This window comes from Ursus arctos, unplaced genomic scaffold (genome assembly GCF_023065955.2).
Source record: "Ursus arctos isolate Adak ecotype North America unplaced genomic scaffold, UrsArc2.0 scaffold_6, whole genome shotgun sequence".
In the NCBI taxonomy this organism is placed as follows: Eukaryota; Metazoa; Chordata; class Mammalia; order Carnivora; family Ursidae; genus Ursus; species Ursus arctos.
Genome location: NW_026623078.1, coordinates 79509738 through 79530609, shown reverse-complemented (window position 1 = coordinate 79530609; position 20872 = coordinate 79509738). Strand labels below are relative to the sequence as shown.

At 51.3% G+C, this 20872-nt stretch overlaps 1 protein-coding gene across 3 annotated transcripts in view; it reads left to right on the top strand.

Moving 5' to 3' along the window:
- The window catches only part of ZFAT (zinc finger and AT-hook domain containing), a 284368-nt gene that overhangs the window by 92194 nt on the left and 171302 nt on the right, over positions 1 to 20872 (top strand). Inside the window, exon 1 of one of the 3 annotated variants that reach the window (XM_057308066.1) lies at positions 2226 to 2398. The exons of the other annotated variants lie outside the window; for them this stretch is intronic. The gene's annotated coding sequence lies outside the window, so the exon portion shown is untranslated. Of the gene's footprint in view, positions 1 to 2225; positions 2399 to 20872 lie in introns of those variants that run through there. 3 annotated transcript variants of the gene reach the window in all.

The window sequence follows — 20872 nt, the reverse complement described above, 5'->3', positions numbered from 1 at the left end:
TCTGTGAAGTGGGTAGCTTCTTTAGACCCATGTAGGGACAGGGTTCAACTGAGCTGCTGAAAAACAGTTTTGTGTCCTACAGAGGGAGCCATAAATGCTAGGGAATAACGTTGTTGCTGCTGGTGACTGTAACATGCTGTGATGGCCTGTCGTTTACCCCCTACCTGTCGCCCTTTTCCTCGCCCTTTAAAGTTAAGCTCAGATGCCACCTCCTCCAGGCAGCAGTCTCTGGTTTCGCCACCCAACCAGCTTTGCTGCAAAATACCCCCCCCAGTAGGTGCTGGCATTTCCAGTTAACACCTGGTCGAAGACCCTTAACCTTGAGCTGGGGATCCCTTACCTTTGGTTAACAGCATCGTCCATATGCTGGCACTGACCTCAGGCTGTTTGCTGGGCCCTTCTCCCAGCAATGCTAATTTGTGTGTCATTTACTAATGCGGGCAAGGGTTCAGAGAGATCAACATACAGTTTTAAAATGACAGAGCCGAGGCTAAGAACCCACTTCCTCCAGCTTGGGATGAAATCCAGACCCTCGTGTGTCTGGCTGTACTTCCATTCCTCTATTAGTGTTTGGCCCCCAGTAAGTGCTCAGTATGCACTTGGGGAATGGAAGAATGAATGAACAGATCTCCTACCTCTTCCAGTCTGCGTTCCTTGCAGAGCCCAGTGACCTTTCAGAAATGGCAGACTTAGTAGCAAGGGCCTTGCCCTCCACAGCTGCTCCTTTCAGCTTCATCTTCTGAGCCTAGTGATTCATACTGAAGCGGCTGTAGTGAGTGCCCCCAGCCGAAGGCTGAAGAAGGCACCCAGAGCTTCTGTGTGCTGGCCGTGTGTGGGATGCCACTCACTCTACAGCGAGAGCTTTGCATGCCATCCTCTCTTCATGCCAGGCAGCGGTAAAGAGCCCTCATGCCGCTGTTGTGTCAGATCCTGTGTGTGGAGCGCGTGGCAGAGCGGACCCAGAGTCACAGCCGTGGGTCAGGACCCCTAAGTATGCCTGCACGCTTTCTTAAGATAATGACTTGTCTGATTTGCTGCCTTCCACCTGCCAAGTAATTCCACTACGGCTGATAGAACAAACTGCTCACCTCACCAGTTGTAGAAAAGAAACCTGGGCATTCGTTGTAGTTTCACTTTCTAGCTGGAATTAATGAGAGATCAAGTTTTTAAATGTATTATTGTCAACTCATGATCAGCTAATTTCTGAAGTTTCCTGTTTTGCTTGGTTGCTAGGTTGGTTTAGGGGAAGCAGGATAATACATGCTAGCAGGATGGAGTTGGGGACGGTCGGTAGGGCCCCGGTTTTAGGTGGTTAGCTAGCTGAGATGGTCATCACAGTAACTTGGAGATCTATTATCACAGGGCTCGCTTCTCAGCCTTTCTCATTTACCTGGTAATGTGGTTCCTGTTCCTTTTCTCCCCTTGCCTTAGAATTTACTAACAACTTCTCAAAGATATCTGTCCTTAAGTAGAATTAAGTTTCTGCCTAGGGCAAGGGCAGTCAAGAATTAGGTATACTGAAAAGACTCTCCTTAATTGCATTTCCTTTTATAGATAGTTTCATGTATGCTGCCTCTGAAAACCTCCCCATCAAGCTGGGCCGATTTAATTATGTAGAAGGGACTTAGCCTAGAGTGAAGTTTTCTCTTTGTTCTCAGCTGTTTATCCTGTTAAAATTTCACTGTCTTTGAAATTTCTCAAGGACAGGTGTCAACTTTAAGGGCTGGAACAATTGAGAGGGTGGAGAGAACACGTGCTCTCTGGGTCCCAAGATCTGCCAGTCACCAGATTCCTGACCTGAGGGAAATCACACAACTCTGCAACCCCTGTACCTTCCATCCGTCTGCAAAAGGAGACATAATCCTGTTCCCTCCTCAGGGCCTAGTGGCCCTGGTATTTATCCCTTCCCGACCCAGGCCTGGTCTCTCCGTTGTAAAGCCTAGTGCACTGTTATCTACTTGCTGCTTGAAAACATTTGTGGTTGGAAAGGTGTGGTAGACTTTGATTAATTTTTTAAAGGAAAAAAAAAGGAATCCAGGAGTGAAGCAAATAGACATATTAAACATTTATTACAGATTTGAAATTGCGTCTCTTTTTGTCAAGGAATGGAAAATGTATAGATAATCGAGTTTGCTTGTAAAAAGATTATGCTTGGCATATTAACTTAAAAAGGATTTTATTTATTTATTTAAGATTTTATTTATTTATTCGACAGAGATAGAGACAGCCAGCGAGAGAGGGAACACAAGCAGGGGGAGTGGGAGAGGAAGAAGCAGGCTCACAGCGGAGGAGCCTGATGTGGGGCTTGATCCCATAACGCCAGGATCACGCCCTGAGCCGAAGGCAGACGCTTAACCGCTGTGCCACCCAGGCGCCCCTAAAAAGGATTTTAAATATGGTAACAAGACTTTTCTTTGTTCTTTTAAATCATGTACCAGATGGAGCTGCAAAGTGTTGAAGTCTGGAAGCTGGTGCCTTGGTGCCACAAACTGGGTCTGGGCTGATGCTGGGTGGGCAGAGTGGGGACCTGGCTTCAGAGCAACCACTGGCTTTGCTGGGGCCCCGGGTGGCTGTGGGGACCCCCTCAGCCATGGCGCCTGGAAAGGAGGAGCAGGAGGCTTTGGGAGCAGCATTATGGAAATGGGGGTCTTGGATGTCCTGGCGTCCTGGAGCGCCTTGTAAGTCGGCGCCACGGCTCCTTGGGGGGCCCTTACTGGCTTCCTTCTCTGTGTCAGATACTCTCTTTGTCTCTCTGCCACGAGATCTTTTCTTCAGGGGCCACCACCACTTCTCTGCCCCTCAGGACCTTTTCTTTTCCTTCCTTCCTCCCTTCCTTCCTTCCTTCCTTCCTTCCTTTTTTCCTTTTTTCCTTTTTTCCTTTTTTCCCTGCCAAGCTGATTCCTGGGTTCACCCAGATGTCTCGGCCAAGTTTTGTGCCAAGAGCTGGGAATGGAAGGTCAAGTCTGACACACCGTTTCCTCCGAAGTCTCTGTCACCGTCCTAGCGGTGGAAAACCCATTCCTTTAGGGCAAAATGCCAGGTGCTCTGATGGAAGTGAGCCCCAAGAAACAGCGCTTCAGAAGGGGTGCACCTAGCCCACCTCGGGGATTCTGGGAGGGCTTCCCGGAGGAGGAGGTGCCTGCACTGGAACTTGGAGAGTGAGCAGAGGTATACTGTAGAGGGGTCCCTGGTACTGAGGCCCAGGTGTGGAGCCACCCACAGGTGTGTTTTGTGTGACCTGGGTGAGCTCTGGGGCCAGAGGCAGGGATGGGGGTGCTAGAGGTCTGTGGTGATGGTCTTTCCAACAGCCCAAAGCTTGGAACAATGAGAGGATACTAGAGCCTGCCAGTTTGCCTCAGCAGCTGCCTGAAGACAATTTCTTTGACGTGTAATAATATATATAGTGAAATGCACAGAGTGCAAGCTTACAGTTTGACCTCCCGTATTACCCATGCCCTGACAGTATAAAAATTTATCCTCGCCCCAGAAAGTTTCCTTTTGCCGCTTCCCACCCAATTCCTGCCCCTCACCCCAAGCAACCACTGGTCTGAGTAATGTCACCATAGATACTGCTTTTTGTAGAACATCATAGGGTTCTTTGGTGTCTGGTTTCTTTCACTCCACGTAGAGGTTGGGAGATCGGGGTTGCGTTTCTTTTATTTTCTAATAGCATTCCAGTGTATGGGTGTTTATATGATAAGCATCTGAGCTTATTTCCAGTTTTTGGTTATTGTCAAGGAAGCTGCCAATGTCCATTCTTGTACAAGATTTTTTGTAGACCTGTATTTGCATTGCTTTTGGGTAGTGGAATGGCTGGGTTGTAGGGCAGAGGTATATGTAACTTTTTTTTTTTTAAACAGTGAGAGAGCACGTGTATGTTTGCATGAGCCTGAGAGGGGATGCAGGAGGTCCAGAGGGAGAGGGAGAAAGAATCTTAAGCAGGTTTTACTCTGAGGGTGAGGAGGGGCTCCATCTCACCATGCTGAAATCATGACCTGAGCCGAAATCAAGAGCTCCATGCTCACGTGACTGAGCTACACAGGCACCCCAACTTTCTTTTTTTTTTAATGATTTTTTATTATATTATGTTAGTCACCATACAGTACATCCCCGGTTTCCGATGTTAGGCTCGATGATTCATTAGTTGCGTATAACACCCAGTGCACCATGCAATACGTGCCCTCCTTACTACCCATCACCAGTCTATCCCATTCCCCCACCCCGTCCCCTCTGAGGTCCTCAGTTTGTTTCTCATAGTCCATAGTCTCTCATGTTTCATTCCCCCTTCTGATTACCCCCCTTTCTTTATCCCTTTCTTCCCCTACTGATCATCCTAGTTCTTATGTTCCATAGATGAGAGAAATCATATGATAATTGTCTTTCTCTGCTTGACTTATTTCACTTAGCAGTATCTTCTCCAGTGCCGTCCATGTTGCAGCAAATGTTGAGAACTCGTTCTTTCTGATAGCTGAGTAATATTCCACTGTATATATGGACCACAACTTCTTAATCCAGTCATCTGTTGAAGGAGGCACCCCAACTTTTTAAGAAACTTCCAGATAGCCTCCTGGAATAGTTGTACGGTTTTGCCCTCTGTCAGCTGTGAGGGAAAATTCCACTTGCTGCACGTGCTCCCCCACACCTGGCATCCTCATTGTTTCTCCTTTGATCTATTCTAGAGGGAATGCAGTAGCACCTCATTTAACTTGCATTTCTTTGATGATCAGCGATTCTGAGTACTTTTTCTTGGACTTTATCAGCCATTTGCATATCATCTTTGGAGAAAAGTCTATTTAAATTTTTTGCTTATTTTAAACATTGGGTTGCTTGTCTTTTAATTGTTGGCTTGTAGGAGTTTTATATACATAGTTTGAATGTGAGTTCTTTGTCATACGTATGTGTTGTGAATATTTTCTCCAAGTCTCTGCTTGCTTATTCTCTTAATACTGTCTTTTGTTCAGAAGTTTGTAATTTTCATAAATTCTGATTTACCATTATTTTTGCTTTAATAGCTAGTGCTTTCTGTATCCTTTCTAAGAAATGTTCTCCTACTTTAAGGTCACGACAATATTCTCCTAGGTGTGTTTATTTGTTTATTTTTAAAGCTTTATACTTCTGCTTTTAGGTGTAGGTCTGCCATCTATCTCAGATTAGTTTGTGTATGGTGTGAGGTAGGGATCCCCCCGCCCCCCTTGTGGATGTCCAATGTTTCCAGACTCATTTGTTGGAAGAGGCTTTCTTTTCTCCATTGAATTACCTTGGACTTTTTGTTGAACATGTGTGTGGGTCCACTCTGAGCTCTCTGGTCTCTTCCATTGATCTCTCTGTTCATCCTTCATCAGTACCACATTGCCTGAATTAGCGTAGCTGCATAGCAGTTTTCGAAGTTATAAAGAATACATAGGAGGACACTTTTTGGAGGGCAAACAGGCAGGCCAGAGGGAGACCCACCATTAGGTGCTGTCTCAGTGAAGCCCAGGGTTGACAGCACTCATCCCAAGGCTGTGGCTGTGGGACTAGAGGCGAGGGCAGGTTCAGAGAGATAGTTGAGAGGGAAAACCCATGCAACTGGTGATGGATTGGGTTTTACCTTAGAGACCAGCAAGCCTTCCATCTGTGTTTACTTCTAGGGAAAGAGGAGTGAAGAACCTAACAGGCATAGGGATCTGAAACTTCCCGGGCTTTGTATGTGTAGCCCTGGTCCGTAATTCTCAGCTCCTTCCTGCGGTGGTGAAAAGAAGGCCTTTGAATTCTCCCTGTTTTTATTTTATTGTATTTTTTAAAAGAGTTTGTTTATCTATTAGACAGGGCGAGCACAGGCTGGGGGGGCATAGGGGTAGGGAGTAGGGGCAGAGGCAGAGGGAGAAGCAGACTCCCCGTTGAGCAGGGACCCTGACATGGGGCTCATCCCAGGACCCTGGAATCATGACCTGAGCCAAAGGCAGATGCTTAGCCGAATGAGCCACCCAGGAAGCCCTCCTTGTTTTTATTTCTGAGCTGGACCAGGGGGCTGGGGCAGCACCTGCCAGGTTGCCAGAAGCACCTCAGGAAGACACTTCCTGGGGACTGAGACCTTGCCCCTGCCACTTTGAAGAGTCCCCTGGGGCAGACTGTCACGTGCAGCCCTGGCAGCCCTGCCCTAGGAGGGCCAGGGGATCTGTGGTTGGGAGCCTCTGGGGGGGCTCTGAGCAGGAGTGAGCCCTGCCCCAGCATCCCTCCCCCTGGGCCACAGGCGGGGAACCAGGCTCAGGTAATGCAGGGAGTGGGGGCCCTATAATAGCAGTCCTGGTCTTGCTGTCTCAGGGCTGTGGGACCTTGGCGAGTCACTGCGCCCCTGTCACCTTGAATGTAAATATGGCTCCTGTTGTAAAGGTCCAGGAGAGGAGGTTTGGGAACACACCTGGCGCATGGCAGGTTCCTTTCCTTTCTTCCACCATCTGTCTTTTCCTTCCTTCCGTCTCTCAAGCCTCACCTTCTTCCCCTGACCATCTTGTACGTCTCAGTAGTGTCTTTGAGAATTAAATGCGTAACAAGAGGGATTTTGTAATAATACACAGTAAAACGTGAAGCAGTGGCCTGACCCTCTATGAAAGCATGCAGTTGCTGGGGGAGTAAGCTAGGATCTGCTGCTAATAGCGGTTCTGTCTGCAGACCTGCTCAGTCAGGTGCTTCACAAATCTGTTACTTAGTTTCTAATGCACAGAAGCACTGCAAAGTGGCCAGATCATCTCTGCTTTGCAGACAAAGAAGCGGGAGGTCAGGTGTGGTGACAGGGAGCTCCGTGGTCACTCGGTGTTGGCACCGACAGCCCGGCACACGTTGAGCCCGTGAGCCCTTAGAGAGGCTCCTTCTGTTAGGACCTTGCCTGCTTCCGGAACCTGGGCCTGGGCCAGGCTGTAGGTGAAGGTCGGGGGTCTGCTGTTTAGGCATGGCACTTGGTGGGGACCCGGGTCACCAGAGATAAAAGAAGCGTCTTCCTGCAACTGCCCACACGTATCCGGTCGTACTGTGTGCGCGAGGCCCTGGCTGAGGCCCGAACTTTCAACTGCCCACACCGTACTCCAGGAGTGGTGCCCCCGGAAGCTGGGCCTTGTGGGGACCCCAACAGTCCCGTTCTCAGGGAGCTAGCTCACAGCCACGGAGAAGACGGAATCAATTAAAAAATGAGCAAAAGGTTTGAGGGAGATTTTACAGAGGAGCTGATACAAGTGGCAGGACGCATGGGACAAGATGCTCAACGTCATTATCACTGGGGAGATGTAACCTAAAGCCAGGACAAGAAGCCATTGCACAGCCGCTAGAGTGGCTGAAACTGCGAAGACCGACAGCACTGGGGCGGGGAAGAACGGGGAGCTCTCACGGAGGCGGGCAGGCAGGATGGCGCGGCAGCTCTGGAAATCGTTGGAGGTTTCTTACAACGTCAAACTACACTTACCGCATAACTCAGCAGTCCCACTCCTGCGTAATTACCCAAGATGAACGAAACGTGTGTCCCCGTGGAGACGTGCATGCACGTGCTCGTGACAGCTCCGTTTGTGGTAGCCCCGAACTGGAGCCGCCCCAGATGCTTATCGGCTGATGAATCGCTGAACGCACTGTGGTACAGCCGAAGATGGAATATGGCTCACCGGTACAAATGAACGAACTGCCGATGAGGCAACAGCATGGATTCATCTGAAAAACACGTGAAGGGGGGGCGCCTGGCTGGCTCAGTCAGTAGAGCGTGCGACTCCTGACCTTGGGGGTTGTAGGTTCGAGTCCCGCCTTGGGCATAGAGATTACTTAAAAATAAAATCTTGAAAAACCAAAACCAAATCAACAAACCATGTTAAGTGAAAGAAGCCAGGCAGGACAGACTGCCTACTGCGAGCACGTGGACAGGTTGGAACCCTTGTGCGCCGTCGGTGGGATGGAAGTGGCAGTCACTACGGAGACCGTATGGACGTTCCTCAGAAAATGAAAAATAGAATTACCGTATGTTCCAGCAGTTCCGTTTCTGTGTAACACCCAGAATAATTCAACTCAAGGACTCGGAGGTGTTGCTACGCCGTGTTCATAGCAGCAGCATTTGCAGTAGCATGAAGATGCCCATTGCCAGCTGAATGGCTTAACAAGATGTGGTGCATTCGTACCACGTGTATGATTCCCTCTCAAAAAGGAAGGAAGTCCTGACGGATGCTGTGACTTGGATGACCTTTGAGCGCCTTGTGCTTAGTGAAATAAGGCAGGCACAGGAAGACGCTCCCCGAGCAGTGTGATCGCACTTACGTGAGGGACGGGGGGACGCTGTAGAGAGTGTTTGCGGGGGGCTCGGAGGAGGTCGGACTGGGGGTGATTCTTTCATGGGAAAGGGGGTTCAGGTGGGGAAGACGAAAAGTTCCCGAGACGGATGGCAGGGGCAGCTGCACAGCAGTGGGAATGTGCTTAATGCCCCTGAACGGGCCATTGAAACATGGTTCAGATGATAAATTGTTGATTGCACCACAATTGGAACAGAAGACTGACTCCAGTTTTCAGAAATTCGAGAAAAGGCAGAATGACAGGGCCAGCAAACAGTCCGCGGTTCCCAGGAGCCATCAGGGAGCAGCATGGACTGGGGGGTCGTGGGGGGACTCCGTTGTGTGTGTCGATTGTGGGGCTGGTTCCAGGACCACACACTTGCGCTTCCGCTCACTGAGCTGTGCGGGGCCCCAGGCAGTGCGGCGGGTTGTACAGGGTAGAGTGGGGGGCACGGCGTCAAGGTTGCTGCCACCTGGGGTTGGGGCAGGGCCTCCCCAAAGCCTTAGGGTGACCTCTGAGCCATGACCAGGACGGCAGGAGGGCAGAGGGCAGAGCAGGGGTAAAGGCAGGGAGGGAGGCACGGAGGAGCCCAGCAGGGTGAGCTGCCTCCATGCGCCCTCCTCGGGGAGGGGGAGTTGCAGCCCAGAGCCCCTCACTGACCCTCCACAGCCTCCTGCCTTCCGTGTCGAGGGCCCGGCTGAGTGCTGAGCCCGGACAGCCTTCCCTGGCCCCGCCACTCCGCTGCCCAGCCACCGGAGTGGGGGCCTTGGGGTGCCCTGGAAATTATGTGCTGGAGGGTAGCACCGGCAGTGGAGGCTCTGAGACCTCGCTTGCAATTTCGGCCCCACCATGTTTCAGTCCTTAGGGCTCCTTGGAGCCTGTTTCCTTTTCTGTAACATGGGAGTGAACCTCCATCAGGAATTTATTCGCTGAAGGGTGGACTCTCAGGCTGGTGCTCAAGTGGGTGCCTTCAAGGGGGCTCTGAGGGCTCACCGAGCAAGAGCAGGCCCAGCCGAGCTGGGCATAGGGGCTTGGGGTATCTGGGGAGAGACTCCTGCAGTCCCTGCTGGGGACCCCTGGGCCGTGCTGCTGGTTTCCCCCCCGCGGGTGCCTGCCGTCCCTGGGCCTCTGCTTGCTGCCCGGCCGCCGCCTTGGCCCTGCCGTGGCAGGACCTGAACTTCACCTTGGCCGAGACCTCCCGCCCCTACAGTCCCAGCACCGTGACGGGTGCTGCCCTGTCTTACTCTTTTACTCTCTGGGAGGTGCCACCGCAGCCTTCCTACTCTGGGTCTTCCTGCTTTTCTGGCCAAGTCTAGAAGTGTCCATAGTTGGGCTTTTAACCCGACCTGTTGACTGCCAGAGTTTGCTGTTGGCCTGGAGTGGTTTTGCCCAGCTCTTGGGCAGACCCAGCTTTTGTCCTCACTTCACTTCTCTAGTGACGCCTTATGGGGCCAGAGTTGGGGAGCCATGTCAGGCCTCTGGACTTTAGGGGAGGTTGTGGGGTCCTGGTCACCACAAAGTGCCAGGAGCCCTGAACACTGAGGCTCCGATTCTGCTTTTTTCATGTCTTTCTCTCCCCTCCTCTCTCTCTTTCTTCTCTTCTCAGTTTTTAGAAGAAAGTCATCAGGGAAAACGTTGCATGCTGTAATTTTCCTTTTGAGTTTTCCTGAGTCTTGCTCTCTAGTCAGAGGCCACGTGAGAAGTGCCCACGTGAGGGGCATGGGTGGGGAGTCGAGCTTTTGTGGCAGGAACTGGGCAGAAGGGATGGAAGGAAATCAGGTAGGTGGGAACACTGATGGGATTGTGACTGCTTCCTGGCTGGCTTTCGGGGACCCGGTCAGAGGTAAATGGGTAGCCAGGAGGGCGCTGTGCCCTTGACCCTTGGTGGCCCCTCGGAGGCCCATCCTGTTGGGTGGGAGAAGAATCCTGGGCTGGACATGATGGTTCCATTGACCTTGGGGGGTCCTGGCCAGAGCGGCTCAAGGAAGGAGAGAGTCTGGGGTTTGTGGCTGCGTGGTACACAGGTGGGATCAGGGCATCCTTTGCTATTGTTATTATTATTTTAAACAAGAATTCCTTAGTGCGCCACTCTGGTGTCTGTCTGAGCATCATGCCCTGTCCCTCTGGCCTTCTTGAGGTCGCCCTCCATCTGTCCCTCTTTCTCTTCTGTTGCTGCCATCAGGGGGGCGATTCTCTGCGTATGTTCCTGACCAGCCCTGGTGACCGGTGACCGCCTTTTCTCCGTGGTTCCTAAGCTGTGCCGAGGTGTGTGGTCTGAGCCGCTGAGAGGCGGGGTGTGACACGCGGGTCCTGTGGGCCAAGAGTGGGCATGTTCCACGTCGTCAGTGAGTTTCCAGACTGAGGATGTCCCACAACATCTCACATGCCCTTGCCCTGCCCCTCTCCCTTCTCTCCAAAGCCTTGGCAGTCGAGTTGCAGACACAATGCCCTTTGACCCGCTCCTGAATATTTCCAGTGTTTGTGTTCTCCAAACAAGGACATTCTCCCACATAACCCCCTTACGGTGACCGAAGTGAGACAGTAGTGTTGATGGAGCGCTGTTCAGATTTCACCAGCGGAAGTCCCGTTTCACCAGTTCCAATAACTTCATGTAAAGCAGATGAAGTCGTGGCTTAAGCAATGCGTTTGGCCGTCGTGTCCCTCTACCCTGTAGTAGGGAGCGGGTCCCCTGCCTTTTCTGTTCCACGACGCTGAGAGTTCTGAAAAGTGTGGACCCGTGATTTTGTAGAGTGTCCCTCCCTCAGGCCTTGCTCGAAGTTCCGTCGTGATCCCGTTCAGATCCTGCTGTGTGGGCGTGAAGACCGCAAAAGCGGCCCCGACCCTGTGGCCTGCGGGCAGGAGGCGCACAGCCCTCCGGCCCCATGTGCCTGATGTACGTTTGAGGGGGTCAGCTTCTCTCCAGGTACAGTTACTGTTTTTCTCCTTGGTAATGAAGTGTCTCATGATGAGACATTTTGAGACCGTGTACCTGTCCCGCTCCTCTTTATTTCTCAGACTTTCTTCACCCCTCGTTTTAGCCTCCACTGATGGTTCTTGCCAGACCCTGTGATCACTGAGGTTTGCCAGATGAGTCTCGAAGGCCATCATTTCTTCTGCATTTATTAGGTGTCTTTCTGTGTGAGCAAGAGCGTCCCCTTTTTTATAAATCTGTTTATATTGCTGTGGACTCATGAATTCTTTATGCAGTGGTTTGTAATCTTATATCATCATTTAATTTGATGATCCACTTTCCCCACATCTGGCTAGTCGAAGCCTCTCGGATGTGCCCCTCTTTCTTTGAGAACTTCCTTGGTTTCTGTGCAACAGAAACCCTCTTTCCAGCTCTGGAATCGGCTCTTTCTAGAGGAGAATGGGTTCAAGTGGAGGATAGTACTGAGAAGCGAAGATGCGGGACTAGGTGGGCTCCTGATGGCTGGAGGGTCGCTCTTTCTCCTGAAGCACAGCGGGGAAATGGGCGCACGTGTGCGTGTCCGCCACGCGGATGCGTAGAAAGCTCCTACGTGATGGACCCACGTCTATATCTGCAGATCTTTCGGATTCCAACCCATTAGCACCGGTTCTACTCCACCCTTTCCTTTCCGTATCAGTAACGCCTTTCTCTGACCCAGAGAGCCTGTGTCCTACCCACAGCAAGTTACTTATTTGCTCAGTCCTAGGATCTACTAAAAATAGTTTATGAATTGCTAACCCACATCTCTGGGAAAGAGGCCTACTTACTCGAGTTCAATATTTGATCACATCTCTGTGTCTCTTTGACCTGGGGCCGAGGGGGGTGCAAATGCCCGCTTCCCAAGTGACCTGGCTTGCCCCCCACCCCCCTTCCCTCGCATTTCAGTGCAGTTATGTTACTCATTTAAAGTCCAGTCCGTTCATTTGTTTCTGTTTTCTGTTCGTGTTTCATGTTAGGGATTATCCCCATACTTGCTTATTTATTATTTTTCTACTTTATTTAAGTTTATGAATGTTTGGGTTGAGTGTATTTCTTGTATTTCAGTGAAAGGACTGACTTTTGCTTCTTTTTCTTGCGGGGCCATAGATAATAGGGAGCGCAGAGATGACCTGAGGGTGTACGTGTCCAGGAAGGAGTGGAATTCCCCTGGAAGCCTTGCAGTTGAAGTGGGACGTCCCCTTGCTGGGGGGTGGGGTGCCTGCGCACATCTGGACCCTGTTCTTTCTCACGGAGCATCTCACTTCCAAGCCTTTTGTCTGGGTCTGCTTTCTCATCAAACCACTGTTCTGAATGCTGCGTTTAGTCCCATTTTAGAGAGTTGGAGGACCAGAGCAGTGAAGCGCTTTCCCCCTGCTGGGGGGAAAGCTCATGCTCATTGGGCCTCTTCCCAGCATGAGGTCTTAACTTGTTTTGCTAGGAAGTGAGAATGAGGAATGCCTTGGCTAACATTATCCTCAGGGCTTCATAAGGGAGCACTCTGGAAATGCTCTAGTCCTCTCAACAAAGAAAATCTTCAGTGTTTCTCTGTTTATAGGTAAATATCTTTATTAGCTTGCTGCATTGATCTTTTTAAGCTTTTAACTGTATCTTGAATGAAGTGAAATTGATGTTTTTAGAGCACACAGTCTATTAGGGGAGACAGAGGTTAAACAAACACACCATTAAATACACGATTACACATTGTGGTAATTGCTGCTAAAGTGAATACAGGGAGGGCAAGACAAAGTAACCGAGACCTAATTTATATTGAAGGGGGTTTAAGAAAAGCTTGTCTGAGAAAGTGAGTTGGAACTGAGACTTGAAGAAAGGTTCCCGAACTAAAACAAGTCTGCTCACCAGACTGCAGGCACCTGCCAGCTCTCTCCACTTTGTAGAATTTCAAGCTTGCAGCTCTGAACTAGCTCCTGGATGCCAGAGTTCTCCTTTGCCCTTTATCGCCCCCTAGGGGACATGTGTGTGTATGGACCTGCAGCAGGTGGTTAAGAGAACCAGCAAGCGCCTGCGGGGGTGGGGCTGGGGGCCAGGACTGGCCTGGCCTCAGCCAAGCTTGGGGACCCATCAGGTGTGGCTGAAGGACTGGGATGCCAGGCTTGCAGGGGAGAAGACCCTTGGGACCACTGGATAGCCTGTTCAGATATTGCCAGAGCTGCTGGCCTTGCCAGGGTCACCTTGAGGCTGCACTAGCTGGAGCCAGGTCAGGGAGCAGGGCAGGTGCCTGACCTTCTAAAGTTCCCAGCTGTGTAAATATAAGTGGTAGCTGCTCAGACATGGGAGGTGAGGGTCTGGTAGGGCTGTCTGTCCTGTCTGGACATTGGCCAGGAGGCCGGATTTAGGCACCTCTCTGTCCGTTCCAAGGTAAGAGTCTATGAAATTAGACCACAAATAAATCCACAGTCACTTTAAATTATTCTTATAAACAAAATGGGAGGGTCTCTGTCATGCTCATTTCTAAACGTGCCTAGCATAATGTGTGACATACATTGGGCACTTACTAAATGTTGTATTATGAAGCTTATGAACATAAGTTAAAAATTACTCTTTTTCCCCTATAGCCCAGGCATTTGGAGAGTATACCTAATACTTATTTCATATCTTAGTTACTAGGAAGAGTGGGCCAGATCATTCTGGTAGGCTGGGGTGGGTGGCCAGTGGGGTTTGGAGAATTCTTTTCCCACAGGCTCTTCTTGCTTAATTTAAAGCTCTGTTCTGGAATTTGAAAAAAAAACTTCGACACATCTGGATATTGGAGGGCAGTTCGTTCTCCTAGAATTAATTTTCTTTTTTTTTTTTTTTTAAGATTTTTTAGTCATTTATTTGACAAAGAGAGATATAGCCAGCGAGAGAGGAAACACAAGCAGGGGAAGTGGGAGAGGAAGAAACAGGCTCCCAGCGGAGCAGGGAGCCCGATGCGGGGCTGGATCCCAGGACCCTGGGATCATGCCCTGAGCAGAAGGCAGATGCTTAATGACTGAGCCACCCAGGCGCCCCCTAGAATTAATTTTCAAGTTCAGACTACTTTATCACTGAGACCCATCTCAGGCTTTCATAATAAGTAGAGCGGACATTTACAATTTGAAGTTGAATTTGCATGTTTCCCGTATCTGCCTTCAGTTCCTGCCCAGGCTCTTATTTTATTTTATCTCTTTTGATTATGACCTCAGGAGCCTGGAGCAGACAGGCAGCTTCTAAGCCCATGACAATAATAAATGAAAACATCCCTCTTGTCTTCTGCCTCTCCCGTAACAGTGTGGACAGGGACTCTGGTTGACAAGGTCTAAATTTCTTAATTCCTTGTGTTGGTTTTCCTAACGTGGTGGGTCCCAAAGATGTTGAGGTGGTGGAGGCCCTCTCCGGCCTGCTGGATGTGGGGGAGTGGAATCCGCCTGCCACGTTTCTCTGATCTGCAGTAGAAAAGTTGCCTGGGGTTCTGGAAACAAAGTGAATACTGGTGCGTCTAGTGCAAACTTTGGTGTGCTGTAAGTGGGAAGTATACACCGGATTTTGAGCTTGGTAGAAAAAGAAAAAAAAAGAATGAAATTTCTCATCAATCTTTACAAAGGGATTAAAAGTGAAATGGCAATATTTTGGGTATACTGGTTTACAGAAGACATGTTGTTAAAATTGATTTTACTTGTTTCTTTTTGTTTTCATGTGGCTTCTAGAGAATTTGAAATCACACCAGTACTCCTGTTTCTGTAGGACGGCGTAGGCTTGGATGGGGTCTCTTGAATGCTGGTGGCTGAGTGGCAGTCCTTCCAGAACTTCTCCTTGGGCGGAAACATTGCCTAACTCGTTATAGCACAGAGTGTGCGCTGAGCCGTCTCTGTCCGCCTGAGAGGTTGTGCTTGCAAGCCTGCTTTACCCATGAGACTGTCCAGCTTGAGCCCGGGAAATGCTCCTCTGTGCTTCTCTCCCTTCCTGGCCCCTCGCACCCCTGCTTTGTGTGGGCAAGTGCATATCACGCATGCATTGAATTGAAACCTTGCCCAGGCAGGAGAAGGGGTGGGCCAGAATCAGCCTTTCTAAGGGCTTTGTTGTTGCCCTTGGTGGTGGGGTGTGAGTAGGCTGCAGAAATGGGGACCATCTTCACTAATGAGTGCCAGGCCGCGCGTACTTGGAGCAAAGCTGAAAGAAACTGAGTTAATCTTTAAAATAACCTGGGAAGCAGAGTGAGGAACAAGGGCTGGACCGGTCTTCTCGGAAAACAGGCGCGGTCATTAAACACTGGCTACAGTGACCCGGCATCTCCTGATCCCTCGGGCCCTGGGTGCTTCCCCTGCGGGCTTGGGGTGCAGCAGGAAAGACACTTCGGGTAGGATCTGAGCTCCTGCTGGCGAGGGAGGAGGCCGGGGGGGCCCACCAAGTTGTCTCTCACAGCTGGGTCTGCACTCCTCTTACAGGATCTGTATCCCCAGCTCCTGCTGCTCGGTCCCCCCCGCCCCCCATGTGCCAGCCTGTCTCAGACTCTGGAAGTGCGAGTCCCGGCCTCTCTGCGTCCTTCCCTTGTTTGCTCTCCTTCTTCTCCCCTTCCTTGTGCTGCTTTCTCTCCTCAGAGCCTGGGGTTCTACTCGCTTTCATCATTCGTGCTGGATGGTCTCTGAGCCTCAGAGAGCTTCGGATTGCCCGCATCTCTTCTTTGCCTAAGGGGAGCATGTGTGAGTGTGTGCATGTGCGGTACGTGTGTACGTGTGCGTGCGTGTGTAACACGTGTCTGCACGCACGCACAGCGCGTGTATGTCATATGCATCTAACACCTGTGCGCGTGCGTGAAGTCGGTAGCTTAGCCCGCCAGCCCAATTGCCCTGGACTTCAGAGTCAGTTCTGGTCCGCACTTGCACCACGCTTAGCTGTCCGAATAGCCCCTTTCCCACTGTTTCGCCCAGGAGCACCCCCCCCCCCCCATGAGGTCAGCAGGCAGCTTCGATGGTCTCCTTTTCTCGCTGAGAGCCTGCAGGTTGGGGAAGGGAAAGGTTGCCCTGTCTCTCAGAAGCTGCGGTGTGGGCGGGGCTTGGACCCAGGGTTTGGGCCCTGCAGCCCTTTACCTTCAGAAGTGAGATGAAAGGACACACAAAGGAACCAAAATAAACCCAGTGTAACAAAAAAACCAAACACTGGGAAGTCAGAGGCCTGGAGGCGGCGGCCGTGGCCATTGCTGTCTCCCTCACATGTCCTGTGAAACCCCGTAAGAGCTCACGCACTTTGTGCTTAGCGCGGACGTGATCCCAGAGACGCGGTCACCTTAGAGGCGTTTTGGGTTTTGGGCGTGTCGGAGCCGCCTCGGTCCTTTGCAGTGAGGCTCCCCACGTCCTCAGGTCTTTGCACAGATCTGCTGGGGCGGAGAGCTAGAGAAGTGGGTGATGGGCTTGGTTCCTGTTCACATACGTTATTTGTGGTGCTTTCCCGAGGAGGGGGCCCCGCTCTTCACTGAGGATTATGTTAAATGCGCGAATACTCCGTTGCCGCACTCCGAGAGTGCTTAAAAATAGCTTAAAAAAATTCTGCCAAGTTTCGACATGGAAGAAATGTGTATGCATAAAATCATAATGCAACTGTTGGGGCAGCGTTAATTATAGCTGATCCTGAGCATTTCTCGTTTTATTTTGTTAATCCAGTTTCAGCAAAGGAACACCCATGGGATTTCTCCCTCCCATTTAATAAAAATGTTAACTTTGTGAGTTCTAGAAGCTGGTGTGTCCATCAGCATTTTGTGGATGCATGATGATAATACCACACATTAGGGTGTGTGCTTATCGGGGCTTTAGCCCACCGAACCTCAGAGCTGGGAGGGCACCTTGGAGGTTATTTGTGGGTGTTGTGGGGCGGAGGGGAGGCAGGAGGGCAGGTGCGTGTTGGCCCGCAGGTCATAGTGGAGGCAGGTGTTGGCTGGGCTGTCTCCACTACCTTGCTTGGGCTCAGGAGGCTCTGCCTGTCCACACGTTAACCTCTGGATGAGGCTTGAAGCCCAGGTTTCACATTAAACCATTTGAAGGCTGCTTCTGTTTTGGGCCTATAGAGATTCAGAGACCTACACAGAATCTGTCCTACTGGAGGTGGGAGCCAGTGAGGGGTTGGTGTACCCAGGCCCTGACTCCTGACTCAGGCTGATGCCCTTCCTACTGTTCCTTGGACGGTGCCTTTGAGGTGGTGGTCCTGGAGCTGGACACGTTGCGTTCGTGGTGTCCTGTGGCCCCCCCAACAGCTGACGGGGAAACAGAAGCGAATGAGACCAGGGACACACGACTCCTTGGGCAGACGTGCGTTCACTCTAGGTTTGGGCTCCACGGCTGCCCTCTCTCTCACCTCAGGTGTCATTTTAAATAAGAGATTCACTTGCAAATCAGAATCTACTTTTTTCCTTTAAAATTTGCTGTTACCGTTTTTTAAGTGGATGGATAGAAAAAGTAGAAAAGTACTTTTCCAGGTAGAAAAGTGTGTATGGAACAGACAGACAGCTCCCCGAATGTTCACAGACAGAATTCCTTGTGGATGCAGACAGAGCCACACCATTCCCGAGAAGCCTCGAACCCAGCACCCTGCCCGAGGGCGGGTAACGCCGTCCGGACTCCAGCAGCGCAGGAAGAATCCTGTTGCGTTTGTACTGTGTGGGAATGGATGCACGCCTGTCCTCCGGTCACGCTGCTCTGGTTCAGCATCATTTCCGTCACACAGAAATACGGCTGTAAATGGGAAAGCACCACAAGACTTGCAAGTAACTTCTGTGCACATTGAGAATTGGCCAGGCGGTGGCTGTTTGTGACGGGGACAGAGAACCCATGGTCCGAGCTGGGGGTGATTCACCTGCTGGGCTGGCCAGGACTGGGCTGCCAGGATGGATCCTCTCCCCACCGGAAAAGCAGCCGTAAATATCACGTGGTGACTCATTTAGGACGGGCGCTGGGCATGGGCTGTGTGGGGGCGTGTGCCCTGCTTCTGCTGTGCCCCCCTGCTGCTTGACCGGGCAGTCTCCTCCCTGGGCTCAGCTTACTCACCTGAAGTGGGGGTAGCAGAGGGGCGCCTCAGGTCAGGTCATGATCTCAGGGTCCTGGGATCAAGCCCCTCAATCGTGTTCCCTGCTCAGTGGGAAGTATTCTTCTCCCTCCCCCTGCTCTTGCGCTCTTGCGCATGTGTTCTCTCTCTCTGCCACTCAAATAAATAAAATTAAAAAAAAAATAAAGTGGGGATAGCAGCCCGTCCCCCACTGGATTAATGTGAAGGTTAAGTGGGTGACGGGCAAACTGTGGTGCCTGCCAGAATTAGGGATCAGTAAATGTTAGCCACATTTTCATTGCGGCCCACTTCCTCGCTGAGTGGAGGCTGCAGTGCCCTCATCGACCACCAGAGGGTGCCGCTAGCACGTGTATGACGCCCGCTCATCTCCTGCGTGTTGGTAACTACCTACGTTTTTGTTTTCCTTTTTTTTTTTTTTTTTTTTTTTTTTGCTAAAAAAAGCTCTTTGTCCTGTATGGGGTGGCCCTCTGTTCTGTCGTTCTAGACTTGTGGCCAGGCCATGCAGTGGGCGTGTTTATAACGTGTGTGGTCCTGGGGTGGGGGTAGCACCCACGTCTGGTGCTCTCATTAACCAGCATTTTGCTCCCTGGAATGAATTGTGGTGGTAAATTATAACACACACACACAGAGCGAAGTCCCCCTTTCGGTGTAGCTCCTCTTCTTAGTTGTGATTAATCGTTAGAACGTTCTCTCTAACTGTGGTGCTGTGGGCTGGGTACCCGAGCTTGTGTTCCTTGCAGTGACCAAATACGTCTGTCCCAGGACAGTGTTGGCCACCGGGCGAGTGGCCCACAGGAAGGTCTTGGTCAAGTTTTGACTTTGTGATTTATCTGGCTGGGCTCCTTGGCGACTGGCTAACTTCTCTGAGCCCTAGCTTTCTCCTCCATAAACTGGGGATGACGATGCTGCTGGTGGTGGTGGTGGTGGTTGGGGTGCACTTAGCTCCTTCACAGGTCAACGGGAAGGATCAAGCACGGTCACAGACTGAAGGTCTGTGTGAGCGAAGGAGGCAGTATAACACTGTTGCGCAGCTGGGGAGGGCAGGGGAGTGGAGGCTGCCACTTCAGGCCAGGAAGTCTTGATGCCTCCCCTTCCCATGGCCGACACGTGGGCTCTTTCCTAGAACTTCCAGCTCTGGGAGCTCTGGTGCCTTTTCTCGTCTGGCCTCCCCTGGTACTGGGCCCTCTGCGCACCTGGCCCACGCATTTGTCGTTCTGGAATCTGGCTCTTCAGGGCTTGGCTGTCCGCACCCACCAGGTGTGTGGTGGTGGGTATCGCTTGTGTCAAGGATTCCAAATCTGAGTCTGTCTGTTCTACTGGTCAAACCAATTTCCTCTTTCTCTTTCCCCCTTCTTTCTTCTTTTTTGGTTATCTGAATACTGTGCACTTTTTTTTTTTTTTTAAGATTTTACTGATTTATTTATTTAAGAGAGCACACATGTGAGCCGGGGGGACGGTCAGAGGGAGAGAGAGAATCTCAGGCAGGCTTAGCACTGAGCACAGAGCCCGATGTGGGGCTGGATCCCACGACCCTGAGATCATGACCAGAGCCGAAAGCAGGAGTTGGACGCTTAATCGACTGAGCCGCCCAGGTGCCCCTGAGCACTGTGCACTTTTATTTGTCAGGCTCACATTTCACTAGAGAATGGCAGAGGCTTAAGGCATAATGTCCCCAGCCACCCTTGTCCCCCCAGTCGGATGTCTCATCGTCTCCAAGAGAAACACCAAAACGCCATCAGACTTCGGACACGTGTTGTCCCGTGTCCAGAGTTGCGTCTCCTGCTCAGTGTCTGTAGCTGTGGCCTCGCTGCTGCTTCAGCTGCTGTTTGGCCCAAGCTGCCTGGGCTCAGTGTCTCCTGTCGCCAAGGGGAGACCTTATTTTGTCACTTACTCTCCCTTTATTTCTAATATCAGTTTAAGGGGGGTTTAAGATCTCCTTTCTTTCTTGGACTCCGTGTGTCCTCAAGACCGTGGAATCTGAAGAAGTCCGAGTCTATGAAGTAGGAAGACCTGGCCTTCCCGATCTGCCAGAGCCAGTCCTGCTTCTGGGTGCTGCGTCCGGGTGGTGAGGACACGTCTGCAGCCTGCACTCTGTTTCCGCAGCCCCGGCTCCCTGGCTCTCCCCAGCAGGCGCTCAGCAGGCCCCAGTCTCCCAGATGGAAAACCTTTTCTCTGGAGTTCCACGTTGGAAGCCCACAGGACCCATCCAACCTGCAGACTTGGTTTGTGTGGCAGGTTTCCGTGGTGGGTTTTCCGAGCACCAGGGGTGGCTGCCCACCCCCCTGCCTTGAATTTGTTCTCCCCCTCTTTCCTCTTCAAGGTTTTTTGAGGGTTGAGTTCTGCCCCCACTGGTTGGCTGACCTCTGCTCCTTTTTTGTGGACCCGGCCTTTGGCTTTGAGCTGTCCTGTCTCCTGGGCCAGGTCCACTTCCCTCTCCTGAGCGGTCTTCCCCAGTTGCCTCAGCCATGGGGTTTCTGTGTTCTCCGCATGCTCTCCTGTGGCATGTGGTCAGTGTGCTCACCACACGCACGCATGTGCAGCCTGTGTTCCTTCCCAGTTTGTATGTTTCTTGTGCGTTGACCAAGTAGCTTTGGAACCGTGTGGGCCTGAATT